The sequence below is a fragment of the Protopterus annectens genome, chromosome 2.part1, assembly GCF_019279795.1.
Source record: "Protopterus annectens isolate FY-2018-M chromosome 2.part1, PAN1.0, whole genome shotgun sequence".
Lineage (NCBI taxonomy): Eukaryota > Metazoa > Chordata > Ceratodontiformes > Protopteridae > Protopterus > Protopterus annectens.
In genome coordinates this window covers 993,348,657-993,363,319 of record NC_056729.1, presented here as the reverse complement: position 1 = coordinate 993,363,319, position 14,663 = coordinate 993,348,657, and positions in this window count along the sequence as shown.

Genomic DNA, 14,663 nt, shown 5'->3' with positions numbered 1-14,663 from the left:
GTTTGCATATTATGTTGGTCAGACTTATGGGTCTTTAGTTGCCTGGGTCTGTTGCATGTCCTCCCTTCTACAGGGGAATGAGTGCTCTCCATTCACTTGGTACAAAGTCTGTAAGGAGACTGAGGTGAAACACTGTTGTTGGGAGGGGGGTCTATTTAAGATGCATCCACTGATATTGTTAGGGCCCATTGATTCAACATTTTTAGGTTTTGATAACTCTTTCAACACTTGGTCTTGTGTGATAGCTAGAAATGAGTCAGTTTTAGGTATATCACATGGGAGACAGGGTTAAAGTTTGAGCAGAATTCATTGGCCAGTAGGTTAACTATGTCTTCAGCCTCCATATAAATAACACCATTCATTATTATCTCAGCACATTACTGCATTGTGTTTCTGAGATTATGAGTATAAATAAAAAAAAGCTATGTGATTGCCTTTGGCTTGGATAGATATTTTAGCCTCTGACTTGGCTCTGGCAGATTTTTTTAACATCTTGAATTGTTTGATTATTTCAGTGATGAGGGCTTTATTATTCCTGGAATTTGTCTTCTTTATTTAGGTCAAAATTCTCTTCCCTTTGTTGTAGAGCTTGTTGATATTATGATTCCACCAAGGGGGTTGTTTCTCAGCTTTGATATGTGCTTGTTCCAATAGGGTACAACTGCATCTATGCAGCTGTGTACATGTTGGCATGGTGTGTTGATGTACATTTCTGTATATTCAGAATTAAGTAGGTTTGGTGCCAATGCATCACTTAGGAGTAGATAGTTTGTCTTAGAGGAATTTCTAAAGGTACCTTGGGTGTAAGGGACTCTAGTTTCAATATATTTTGAAGGAATCAGGTTTATGGTCAGACCTAACAAGTGACAAAGATATGCAAGTGGTGGTGCATGATGTCTCCGTAAGAATAAAGATAAAACCCAAGATATTGTTTCCCCTAGTGGGTAAGGATTCCAGGGCATTTGTATTGATGAAGTGCAGGAATATCTGTACTTCTGAACTAATGATGATGCATATTTCTCAGTCTATAGCCGGATAGTTTAGATCACCTAGGAAAATAATGGGTTTAACGCTGAATGATTCCAGTTTCTCTAGATTGGTGGTGGTGGTGTTTTCTGTGGTCGTAGATGGAGTTCTTTAGCTAACTAATCTATGGTATGGGACATTTCTGACTGTTCTTTTGACATGAAAATGCTCTCGTGCATCATGCTGCTTTACCAGCCTTGATGTGAGTCTCTTCTAGATGGAGTTTTTTTTTATTCCTGCATAGTAGCCTATCTTTAAATGGGTGAAAGCTATTAAAGCCTTCCATAGCTAGAGCTCTTCAATCATTTAAGCCATGCCTCTATCAATAAACATCCTGTCATGCAGGGTGAGGAGGGCTTGAAGGGAGTGGAGTTTCTTATTTAGGCTCCTACCATTGATGAGGGAGACCTTCATATTTTCCTTTACTTGCTTCATTATATTGGTAGATTTATCTGGTTATCATTTCCTAAAAATGGCACCATGGGGTTAGACAACGTGTTTGCCAATAATCAAAACCCCTAGAGAGGACAGATGTAGGGCATCACTGGCTAAGCAGCATGGTCTAGCGATTATATCCTCCCAGGCTGACAAATATTGGACTCCCTGCAAATAACACCAAAAACCTATCCAGTTATTAAAGTAGTTTATTTATTTATTTTTGCTCATATTGTGGCATCATCCACGGAGATAGCAAATGCTGCTCAATGCTAGGCTAGTACCTGCCTGGCACACACAGTTCTAGTGCTTCATTGTGTCTCTCTACATACAGTCTAGGGAGGTACATCTCAAGTTAGTGACACCCACCTGTGCTATGGAAAAGTCAAACCAGTATTGATGTTCAAGGGCTTGAGTGCATATGAGATCTGAATGATCATGGCACCAGACCCGCTACTATTCATCAGCCTTTCCCTACTCAGCCAGGTAAGAGGTACATCTATATGCCTTTTCAAGGAGTCACCTATAACTAGAATGTTTGGTTTGGTAGATATCTGCCTTATGAACTCAGCATCCATGACTTTGGGGCCCTGCTGCTGTGTGAGGATGTAGACCTAACTTTTTGTGTGTGCTATGTATCTGTGTTGTGTTTTAGAGGTCTTTGAGGTTTAGACAAGTTAATCTTCAGAACCTCAGGATATAATAGATTAGGTGTTCTATTGGGCTCCAAGTTCATGTCCTGAATAGACATCACCCTTTCCCTCAGTGTATAGTTGTTTAATAATGCATCTATAACAATACAGTAAACTCTTAGTTAACCGGAACTCAGGCAACCAGCACTCTCAAGCAATTGGTAAAAAAAAAAAATCGAAGAAATACAGTTAAATTTTCATGTTTTGCACTTTCTGTTTTCTCTACACAGAAACATACCTTATGTTTTTAGAGTTTTAGAGTTTTAAAAGGGAAGATATGAATAAATTCCCTCTCTCCCCAACCTCAGAACAAGTCAAACCAAACAAATAGTATAGGGTACTGCATAAGTCAGGCTTTTTTAATAGTAACCCTCAAGCAACCAGAAACTACAGTTATCCAGCATTTGCCAATCGCCATGGGTGCTCGTTAACTGAGAGGTTATTGTAGTATCTTGATACTGGCTGCATTCATAAGGCAGTCACATTTATATTTCTTGCCAGAATAACTTTGCAGCTGTTATGTATTTTATATCTGGAGATGTTTTGTACATCATAACTATGCAAACATTTTATTAAATACTTGTTCTGTTTTCTTCGCTAGTTTTTCCTGTAACTTAAAAAAAACAAACATGAGCACACCCTTTCTTTGGAAGTAGTTACAATAATGATTGTAGAAAATGCTACACATTTATAACAGCAGCTTGGGTTAGAGAAAAGTAATATAACCACAAGAAAGCCAAAGTTTCACCTGAGGTTTAAATTCAACCCAAGTCTGAAGTACAAAAGTAACATTGACCTAAAACACTTGCAGAGTATGACACAACTGTTAAGATTGCCTTAATCTAGACAGAAAGAGAACATTTTTTACGATAGAGAGAGAGACAGACATAGAGACAGAGACCATTCAAGTGAAATATGCACAATATTGTCATTGTAACTTTTCTGTAATAAATAAATCACATTTTGAGAAAATGTTAGCTGCCAGTAGGCATTGCTGAACATTTTGCCTTAAGCTATTCTGTAAACAAGTATGTCTAAACACGATATTCAGAATTTAGTAATAAATAACGTGTGATGTCAAGCTTTATGAAATCCCATTCTGTCAACCATTAAGAACTTTGTGGCAGCGATCCATGTTTTGTGCCTAAAAACAGAAAAAGAAGTGTACTTAATTTACATTTTGTGCAGGCATTTGTCTGTACTCTTCATAATTAAGGAATGAGGTTTACAACATGAGGAATTATTATTTGTGGGGAAGATATGTTTTATTCTCATAGCAGTTATTACAGTGCTTACGCATTTCATCTCTGAAAGGTTAGAGAAATTGTCTCAGTGCTAAAAAATTCTTGACAATGTGCTATATAACATAACTGTATTCCATCTGTTTATCTAGCTTCACAGGAAAAATTAGGTTCCATTTTTAGCAGCCTGTATGCACACTTTTGTACTGAATTGCAGCAATTTGTCTGCTATTCAGATTACATAACAAGTTCTTTATTCTATTGCTCAAGAATATCATAGTTAATCAACCTTTTCCCTAGAGATCAAAGGGATGAACATTATGCTACCAGGTAAGAACTCTAGAAATATTCTAGTTCAGTACAACATAAATGCTAATGCAGGTGGCTTTCTTTGGGTGTGCCTGTTTGTCCGATATTCTTTCAGGAGCTAACACTTCTAAATATTTTGTTTGCACCTAGACTCAGCAGTTTTGCATTTGTTTTGCAGAGTATGTAATACCTTATATCTCAGATGTATTTCTATTACATTATCCATGATATAGTTTAATACACCAAGCATATTGAAATACAGCTTTCAAATTATGGGTAACTGAGCAGTAACTGATTTATCATAAATTACCAAATTAGCTTGTCCTATAACATATGAATTATTTTTGTGTTTGTGTTTATACATGTTTATGCATTAATAGTAAAAATGACACAAATTCTGATTAATTCCTATCACAAAATGGAAACAAATGCATCTGTTTACACAATGCATTATTTCAGTGCCCGTGAAATATATATTCTCTTCTAATTTGTCACTGCTTTACATGTGTATGTAAGCAATCTATGTGAGCTGATAAAACTGCAGAGCAAAGTCTTTATTAATGCAGAACCTGCAGTTTTCATTAGTAGCCACAATTCCTATTGAGCTGCAGACCTTTGATCAGGCAAAGTGAATATTCTAGAAAGGATTAACAGAGGTTATTCTATCTGTAGGTTTGAACTGTTCACATAGGATTTTATCTACATAACTGTGCATCTTTTTCTTTGCTGCTACAGTTTGCAAAATATAATTGATATAACCCATTAGGCATCTAATAATTGGGTCTATATTATATCATTGAACGCTTAAAAAAGCGAACGCTGTTTGATCGACCTAATTTAAGTGAAAGCTTACAATCTCGAACTGACAGATCAGTGATTTTTTTCCCATGGAAAAAATCGCTGATCCAAAACACATACACACAACACAAGCACACCAAACAAACAGAAATCCACACACATACACCTAAAATCTGATACCTAACCCTACACTAAGCTATGCACGCACCACTAACTACCCACTTACCTTAACCCAAACCCTAACCCTAAGGTCCATCACTATCGCACACTCACCTCACCCGCTCCCTAACCCTAACTCACTTAAATCCGCCCTAACCCTCATGTCCACTCAATCGCACACACACCTAACCCGAGCCCTAACCCTAACTCACCTAAATCACCCTAACACTCACATCCACACAATCACACACTTACCTGAATCTGACCGGTAACTTTCTACCATAACACTGAAAATACCGAAGCAACAGAAACGGACAACCAAATTCTTTCCCTATGAAAAAATTTGAGTTTCTGCTGCTTCGATATTTTGCAGTTTCACGAAAATAAGTTCGATCAATCAGCGTTCGCTTTTTTAAGCATTCGAGGATATAATATAGACCCTAATAATTAAAGGTTCATAGGTTCATAGAAGGTTACTAGACTAATGGCCCTAGAGCCCTTACAAGCCTAGCCATATTTATCCTGAGTTGTCCCAACTGTTGGTGTTAGGTGAGTTCACAGAGGTAAGGGTCTATAGTAGTAAATACCGAACTCCTCGGTCCAAAAGGGACATGGGTACCACCTCTTGAGTGAATTTGCAGTCAACCATCCATTGATCTAGGTTGCATTTGAAGATGGTCAGGGAAGTGCTCTGTTTCACGTGAATTGGAAGCCTGCTCCAGAGAAATGGCTGTCTCTGGGATATGTATCTATATCTCCAGCATGGCCTGTTCATGTCAGAGTCTAGGTTAAGATCCCTGAAGCGAGTGACCCTCCTGCAGTTTGATTTTGATTGTGTAACTTTTCCATCATGGCTGGGTCAGAGACTGCCCTGTAAGCCAGGCACAGGCCACCCTGTACAAACCTGTAGCAGACAGTATACAGTGACAGAGCTTTCAGTCTTTCCACATAAGACATTTTTGTACCCTGTAATTTCTGTCATCTCTTCAATTGTGGCAGGTGTCTGGTGAGATACATGCAAAAGTGAACATTGTACTCAAGTATTGGTCTGATGAGAGCCACATATTAAGACAATTATAACATCCTTAGATCTAGATGTGATGCCTCTACTTATAAAAATGCAACATAGAAGGATTTCCTTACTACTGTGGATATGTGGTGGTAATATTCAGATTGCTATCAACCTGAGTACCCAGATCAAGTACCACTGGGTCTACATTGGGAGGTGGGTTGCTGTCTATAATGTAATTAGCAGGGATGTCAGCTTTCCTAAAGTGAATAATAATGCATTTTTGCATTTAGCTTTAATCCATGATTTTGAAACCAATTATTTGTTTGTATTGACCCTTTCTGCAGTATGTTAATATCACTGGGAGGCTCGGTGATTGCTCCCAATTTGCAATTGTCAGTGAACTTTGTCAGCCACAGCCCATCAAGTTTGCCTGGACTTTTGAGAAATAAATTTCAAGCAGTATAGGCCCAGCACATTACCCTGTAGTAGACCACTGGTGGTTGGTCTTTTGCTAGAGGTGAAGTCACCCACTTTGACAGTATGTGTCCTGTCAGTGAGCCAGTTGGATGCCCATCTGGTAATGTAGGGGTTAATTCCCAACAGGGAGAGTTTTTTTCTATAAAACCTGAGTGGGAGATTATGTCAAATGCCTTGGCTAGGTCAAGATAGGTGGTATGCACTGTTTTTTTTCCTCATCCAGGGCCTTGGTGACTTTCTTGAAGAAGTCAACCATGTTTAATAGGCATGATCTACCTTTAGTAATTGCGAACTGGTTTGGGTCCAGAGTTTGGAGATTACCTACGTCCTTGTTAGTAAGGTCTATAATGATTATGTCCATAGCCTTACAGATGAGGCTAGTCAAGCTTATGGACCTGTAATTCCCAGGGTCAGTTGTTACTCACCCTTTGTGCAGAGGCATTATAGGTTCATAGGTTCATACTAGGCTATCTGTCCTAGGGCATTTATAAGCCTAGCCAGAGTGTGTTTGGCTTTCGCCACCCATTCTAAATTAATTTTGCTATGCCCTTTTTCGAGGTTAGTGTATAGGTTCATAGGTTCATACTAGGCTATCTGCCCTAGGGCATTTATAAGCCTAGCTAGAGTGTGTTGCTCTTCTCCATTCTGCCTGAGCATAGTCAGTTTGCAGGCTGTGGTTAAACAGGGATGCAAGTGCATCTCCTAAGCCATGTTTTGAGTTGTTTAAAATGCAACCTGGGATATTGTCTGCTGTCACCGATGTCTTTTTTTACCTTAGATAGCACACATATGACCTGCTTTCTTGAGATACTAGGCTGAAGAATGGTGGCAGGTGTACTTTGGGGGGATGATTGCAGTGTCCAGGAGGTGATGTTTCCTCCAAATCTGTCAACTAGCAGGTTGGCTACTTCCTCTTGTTGAGTATGGGTGGTGCCATTGGCAACCAGTTCAGCACATAGCTGGGTATTCATTTTTAGATTTCAGACATAGTTAAAGAATTCTTTTTGATCTGATTATCTTTTTATAGAGTCTATTTTCACTTTGTAATTAGCTTTGGCGGACTTGACAAGATCTTTAATTTGCTTCTTTAAGGGATTTCTTCCTCTGCTGAGCCAGTTCCCTCTTGTTCTTGAATATTAGTTTATTTCTCTTGTTGTATAGCCTGGTAAAACATATAGTAAGAGCCTGTTATCATGGTTGGGCAGTTTCTCATCATTTCTCTGACCAGCCTGATAGACATGGGTATCCTGAGTCAATGGAGCAACTGTCACATGTATATGGACAACCACTTACTCCTGAAATAAACAAATACTTTATTGAGAGATGTAGTTACACAATGACATTGGAGGCAAGACTCTCACATAAGGACAAACCGCATGCCAAACAGGCTGTCAGCACACACACACTTCCCATAGTAAATAAAGACACAACACATAATCCCATATATGTACAGGTACTCACTAGTAATTTACTAAAGGATCAGAGGCCTACCAAACAGAAACCACTTACACACATAACAATGAAAAAACAACTGCAACAAGTAATAACACGCACCAGTGTCTCAGCAAATAAGCCCATAAGATATAACACCACAAAACCTAATGTAGCGTTCATACATGACTCCATTGTGGGAGACATGCATGTTCCCCTCACCAGGCTGGATAAGGACCAGGTTACTGTTAGCTGCCTGTAATGTCATAGGATCCATCAAGTCACTCAAGCACTCAAGTTATTCAACCACAAGTACTGGTATGACTCCGCCATAGTCCATGAAACTGCCCAACCATGATATCAGGCTCTTACTGTATGTCTTATTAGGGAATGGAATGGGTTAATTTGACAGGACTGCTTTGGTAGTGCCAAGACTGCAAGAGGGACCTATACTTTGTGTAAGCCAAGATTGATCAATAGAGCAACACTACTCACTGTGCAAATAAGTTGCTCCTAGAGCAGCAGAAAAGCTTGGAAGGGTTTTGTTGACAGCTATTTAGATATAAACTGAGCTTCTAAGCTTTCGCGTCTATACATGGCACTGCTAACTGCCACTGCAAGAAGTGCAACACCACACAAATGCAAGTCTTAAATAGGAGCAAAGGGAAGCATGTTTTAAGCTAACTACCAGTCAGGAAAACACACAATAAGCTTCCACTATCAATCCCCGACTTAGTTTAAATCAGCACACTTCTGTCACAAGGGTGCTGAAAACTATGTTCTTAATATAGAATAGCTGGTTTGGAGCCCAAGTGTAATAAGACCAAACAAACTACCTACAACAGCCCTACAACTAATGGATACAATGTAATTAACTACTTAATGCAGCTAAAGACAGTACAGTTAATTTTGGAAATGCTAAAGTTCAGTCACAATATATGAGCAATGCAAAAAAAAAAAAATACTTAGAGCCCTTTTGTATACTTCCCAACTCAGACAGATGAGGTAAACACCTACTGCCACTAGTTGAATTATCCCAGTCTTCCTAATGTAAAAGCACAGTAAAGGAGTGGTTGGAGTGAAATCCTATTACAAATAAGCTTAACAGATATGAAATGCTACCACAAACAAACTTAAGGATACCAATACAGCAGTGTGTACTTTATACAGGTTATAAAAGTGTTATTATTCAATAAAAAGTACTTTGCTTTGTATAAATGAGCCAAGAGTCACTCATTTGTAACAGAATTTATAAAGGCAGTAAAAACAAGATGCTGATTAATAAGCCCTCCAGCTGATAAAACTACATGCAGAAATCTCAAGTGTTCCTCAACCTAAACAGACCAGGCTACTTCCCATTGCACTAGGTAGAAAATCCACTGACCTCTTGATGTAAAAACAAGTGCTTACTAGAGTGTAAAAATACACTACTTTATCCAACATCTATCTAGGTTATGAATTCAGAGCAAGTAAATCAGTAATACAGACAATGAGAGTCAAAATGTCCATTGCATTTGCAGAGAAGTAGAACTAAGGCAATCAGCTGATCAGATGATAAGATACTGATGTTGGGATGGACAAGAGGCATGCTGTAAAACTTAAGAACAACTTCAAATGAACCTATGAACCTAAATGTAAAGGAGTTGATCATTGCTTCTAAGAACAAATTACTTGGCATGGGATGAAAGATGAGTTTTGGTGGAGGAATTTGTGTAGCATACAAAAGAAAACTCTACCTGAGGGTGGCCTAATGGTTAAGGTGTTTGCCTTACAAACACACGGTGCAGGGTTTGAGACTCACAAGGGATAATTGGCTAGGCTTAAAATGGCTTGCAAGGGCAGTTAGCTTAGTATGAACCTATGTATATTATTATCTTATGGTTGATACTAGGGTACATAACACTATAATTTTTAACGTTTGATTGATCATCTACTACAGAGTATAAGAATGTCATCTCTGAGAAATGAGGACTAACTTATATGAATTACAATTGCATACTGCTGTGATGATCTGTTTTTGTCTGTAAGGGGGAATGGGATCCCAAATGATGGCTTTAAGTACTTCATCACCAAATTCTTAAACTAAGCAGGTGAGTGGTCAATGAAAAGCAGCAGTAGAAATCTTTACCTCTCATATCAGATTGTAAATGCCATTTGTGACTTGGATGTAGGAAGAACAATATGATAAGACAGCAGTAAATGGAAAGAAAGACGTTTTAACAGGAAGTCATATAGTAGTAAATATTAAGCCATATAAGAATAGCAAAAAGATATTTAAAGCATACAGAAGAAAAAAAATGGCAAGATTAATGAAAAAGGAAGATAATCAATACCAGGAACTTGGAGATTAATTTCCCTAAACTGACATTGCAGTGCATCATAACTGGTGTGCTACCCTCCGAGTATGCAGTGCTTCAGTTGAGATAGTAAACCAACCTCTGATTTGCTTGGGCTGGTGGTAGCTCAGGTGGATGTAAGAGATCCCATGGCACTTGCTAAAAGAAGAGTATGGTTTGTTTTAGAGCTTGTCTGACATTTAGTGCAAAAGGATTAAAGAGCTGTTAATGTGCTATTTTCTGTGGTCTGGTGGTAGAGGATTTGAATCCCTCAGCCTCCATTGTCTAACTGTGTGATTCTGAGCAAGTAACTTAACTAGACTAGTGCTCCCAGGCTCAGACTGATAAATGTTCATGGAGGTCAGTGGCCTACACTGGTAAAAATAAATAAATAAATAAATAAATAAATAAAACAAACTTTAAGATTGGGGGTTGGTGTGAATGTTAAGGTATTTACCTCACACACAATGTATGTGGTTTGAGTCTTACCTTTTCGGGAAATTTGCTAGGCTTAAAATAGCCCAAAATGGCAGCTAGGCTAGTACTTAAACATACCCCCGGATTCTCAAAAGCCTGATCGGAGTGCAAGATAAGTGTAGTAGCTCACGCAGGCAATATGTCTGCTGTGGGATCCAGGAACAGCCGACAGGGGCGTGCACGAAAGCTCCAGCACTAATCTTGCACGGACTAAGCCCTGGTATGCAAATCACCTTATTTGCTGGAGAAATCCATTCAAATGAGGTGATATTGCAATCCAGGAAGCTTGCAATAGTCCATGCAATACAAGTGCAATCTGCAGAAATGTACTTGGTTAGTAACTGAGTACATTTCTGCAAATTCCAAAACGGAGCTATGACAGCTCCAAATAAAGGCTGCATATTATTGAGGAAGCATGCCAATAGCTAAGTAGAAGGCCATTGGCATTGCAAACCTTTTAAAAAAGAAATAAAACATTTTTTTTTCACCGATCTCGGCTGTTTAAGCATAGGGCAGTGGCGCGCAAACGGGATCGGGCGAAAAATAAGAAAATAAACTGAAAATGAGCATTCTAACAAAAATCAGTAGTCTGCCATACAAGTCAGTGGCAGGCAATATACAACTTGGCTAGAGAGTAGTGGTTGCTAAGGGGGAGGCTCAGTGCAGGACATGTAACTATGCATTAGTAGGCAATCCTATGCAAATGAGGGAAAGGTTAGTGAATCCCAGATTTTCCCAGGGTGTGACGCAGGTCCCAAGAGTGTAAGAGTATAAATAGCTGGGTGCAAGATGGGGATATAGGTGACATCATGGGGGGGTATGTCAGACATACTGTAAGTGACTTGGATCCCTGTGGTTCGGGACTGCTCCTAGCTTAGCACAGCTAAGCTAGAGGTTTCTCCCAAACTGCATAGCACTCTTTACAAAGTATAAGCGGGTGTGCGCACCACTCATAGGGCCTTACAGGAAGAAAAAGGAAGTTAAACCAGGAAATAGCAGCTCTGTGCACATTTGAGCACTCCGTTTGCGCAGAGCGCACACAGGCTTAAACTGGGAGGCAATGGGAAGGGAAAAATGCAGTAGGAAGGTAATCAGGAAGAACTAGTTTAGCTGACATGTGAAATGTATCAGAAACAGCCAATTACACAGGCAGCAGCCCAGCCCAGCACACCACTATAAACTATGCAAACACCTGTCCCCCTTGTTTTTCCCAAAACCTCTGCACCACCGGTGTATACCGACGGGGAAATTTGACAAATTGAAAGCAAGAGAAAAAATGTCAGGGGCTGCTTTTGCTGTCATAAACCAGCATCTGCAAGAGGCTGAGGGTGGTGAGGATGTGAATGCTGCTGAGCAACCCACAGTGCGGAGAAGAAGAAGAGTGTACAGACCCCGGGTAACCTACCAAGGACTACATAAGCTAGAGATAGTGGAGCACTATAGGGTGGACAGGGACCTCCTACAGCAAATTATTGAGCTGTGCTGGCCACGCCTCACACACAGAACTAACAGAGGGGAACCCATTCCAGTGGATATCAAGGTATGTGTAGGCCTAAGAATACTAACCACAGGTACCGTCCAAAGGCTAACTGGGGATATGATGGGGATTTAACAGGCATCAGCATCCAGGGTACTCCACCAGTTCCTGGATGCCATGTCAGCACATCAGTGAGCACATATATTTCCCCATCACCCGTGAGGCGTTGGCCAACAATATGCGTCTCTTCCACCAAATAGCAGAATACCCTAAGGTAGTGGGTGCAATAGACTGCACGAACATATGCATTAAAGCACCACCAGGTGAGCAGGGTAGGGGTCTATATCAACTGCAAGGGCTTCCCCCTCCATCAACTGCCAGGTTGTGTGTGATGCCCAGGTCATAATAATGAAAGTGTGTGCTGGCTGCCCTAGAAGCTACCACAATTCCCACATCTGGCATCTGAAGCAACTGTACCAGACATTTGCCAGTGGGGACATCCCACATGGTCACCTAGTGGGGGATGCTGGATACGCACTGGAGCCATGGCTGATGACACCCATCAGAAATACACACACACCCAAACAAGAACTCCATAATGAGGCACACGGACAAACACGAATCATAATAGAGCATGTGTTTAGGATGCCCAAGTCACGGTTCCGGTGCCTGGACACATCCGGTGGAGTCTTGCAGTAATCACCAACTACATGTACCCAAATTGTCCTTGTATGTGCCATGCTACACAATATGATCCTGCGGAAACAGCTGCAGCAGGAACAGCATGGGGCAGGGCCACACAGCCCCCCCCCACTAGTGCCAAGGTCTGCACAGGCACAGAGTGACTCAGAGGAGGAACAACCTGAGCCTGCCCCTGTAGGCAGAAGGAGGCATGCCCAGTATGCCCTAGCCTTGGCAAAGAGGCAATGCATAGCACATGCACTGACATAGTAGGGACCCAGTGAATGATAGCTCTCTCTGACTTGCACATACAGTAAAAGGGATGTCAAACATGACACTACCTGTGCTCAACCATGTATAGGGAGTGTATTATGTGCATCCAACATAGGCAGCCCTGCAGCACCACCCTCAATAATGGGACACCCACAAAGTAAGTGACTCACACATGCCAGTCGGGGGAGGGGGCACATACCCAACAGTCACAGCCAACAGGATAGGTGTAGACAAACACAAACACAAACAAATGCTGTACTATGGCCTCTGAATGAGTCCTATGAGTAACTCCTACCCCAGGCCTACACAGACAGACTACAGCAGGCCAGGCAGTTGGATGTAAGTTGTGAAGTCTAGGAAATCAGAAACTAATATGCAGGTAGTGAAAGCTAAGATCTGTAGTACACTGGTATGCCTCTAGCCAGCATGATAGGTAAGTCCACAGCCTGAAATGGTGTACCCGACATACCAGTACAGTCCTAGCAAATGAATAAACATATCAGGTGTGCACCACCATCCTACTTATACTTATAGTAACAGTCAGGTGTGCCCCCTACCCCTGTGTAGAAATGTCAAAACAGTCAGGTGTCCCCCCCGCTATGCAGAAATTTAGCAACAGTTAACGCCAAATGACTGATGTATACCCTGCAGACACAGCATTCTACCTGTTGGTGTACAACACACAGGTCAGCACCGCAGTACAAACTACGTGGACTTGATCCACACATGCTATATAGATGGCTATACTTGGCATGCTCACACACTTAAACACATGAAGGCCATGTCTGCAAACACTAGTAGACCAGACATTTCTGGCAGTTGCAGTTCTTATTGCAGACACATATCAGTATGCACCACTCCTGCCTTGCACACACAGTGGATGGAAATACAGACATATATGTAAACCCAAACATAAAACTACTGTTCAATCTCAGCCTTACTACAGGATATGTACCCAAAGAGTGGTGTACAGCAACAGTGGTCCCTCTCCACAAAGGTGGTGCCTCAACGGATCCTGGAAACTATTGCCCCATAAGCCTGACTAGCTTGGTCTGCAAAGCTATGGAAAGGATCATCATGGACCTCATAAATAAAGATATTGGGGACCTACAGACACTGGATCCTACCCAGTTCGGCTTTGTTAAGGGCAGATCCTGCCTCTTAAACCTGGTCGATTTCTTTGAAACAGTCACCAAGGCCATTGACGAGGGGAAGGTGGTTCACACAGCCTACCTGGACCTCGCAAAGCCTTCGATACAATACCCACTCGGGCATTATAGATAAGCTCACCAGCTTAAATATAAACCCCTATGTCACTAGATGGGTTGCAAACTGGCTCAAGGACAGAACCCACATGGTTAGAATTGCTGGAGCCATGTCATACTCCAAACCAGTTACAAGTGGCATCCCACAAGGCTCAGTCCTGGGACCTCTCTTGTCCGGTATATATTTCTCGGAGGTACAGGCCAACACAGAAGGACTGTGGCTGACCAAGTTCGCAGATGACTGAAAACTGGGCGCCATAATCGACTCTCCAGCCGACACAAGCATCCTCCAAAAGGGCCTCATAGAAACAGACAACTTGTGCCAGAGCCATGGCCTCAAGCTAAATGCCAAAAAGTGTATAGTCATCCCCTTTGGCAAAAACAAAGTGCCCACAAATTACCACATAGGTGGTAATCCATTAAGTACAGAAGAAGTAATTAGGGACCTGGGGACCCAAGTTGATAGCAATCTCTCATTTGACAACCACGTGGCCAAAGTGGTTAGAAAAACATTTTATATAGCCCACCTAATCATGAAGGGATTCACATCTAGATCAGGGGAGGTCATCATGCT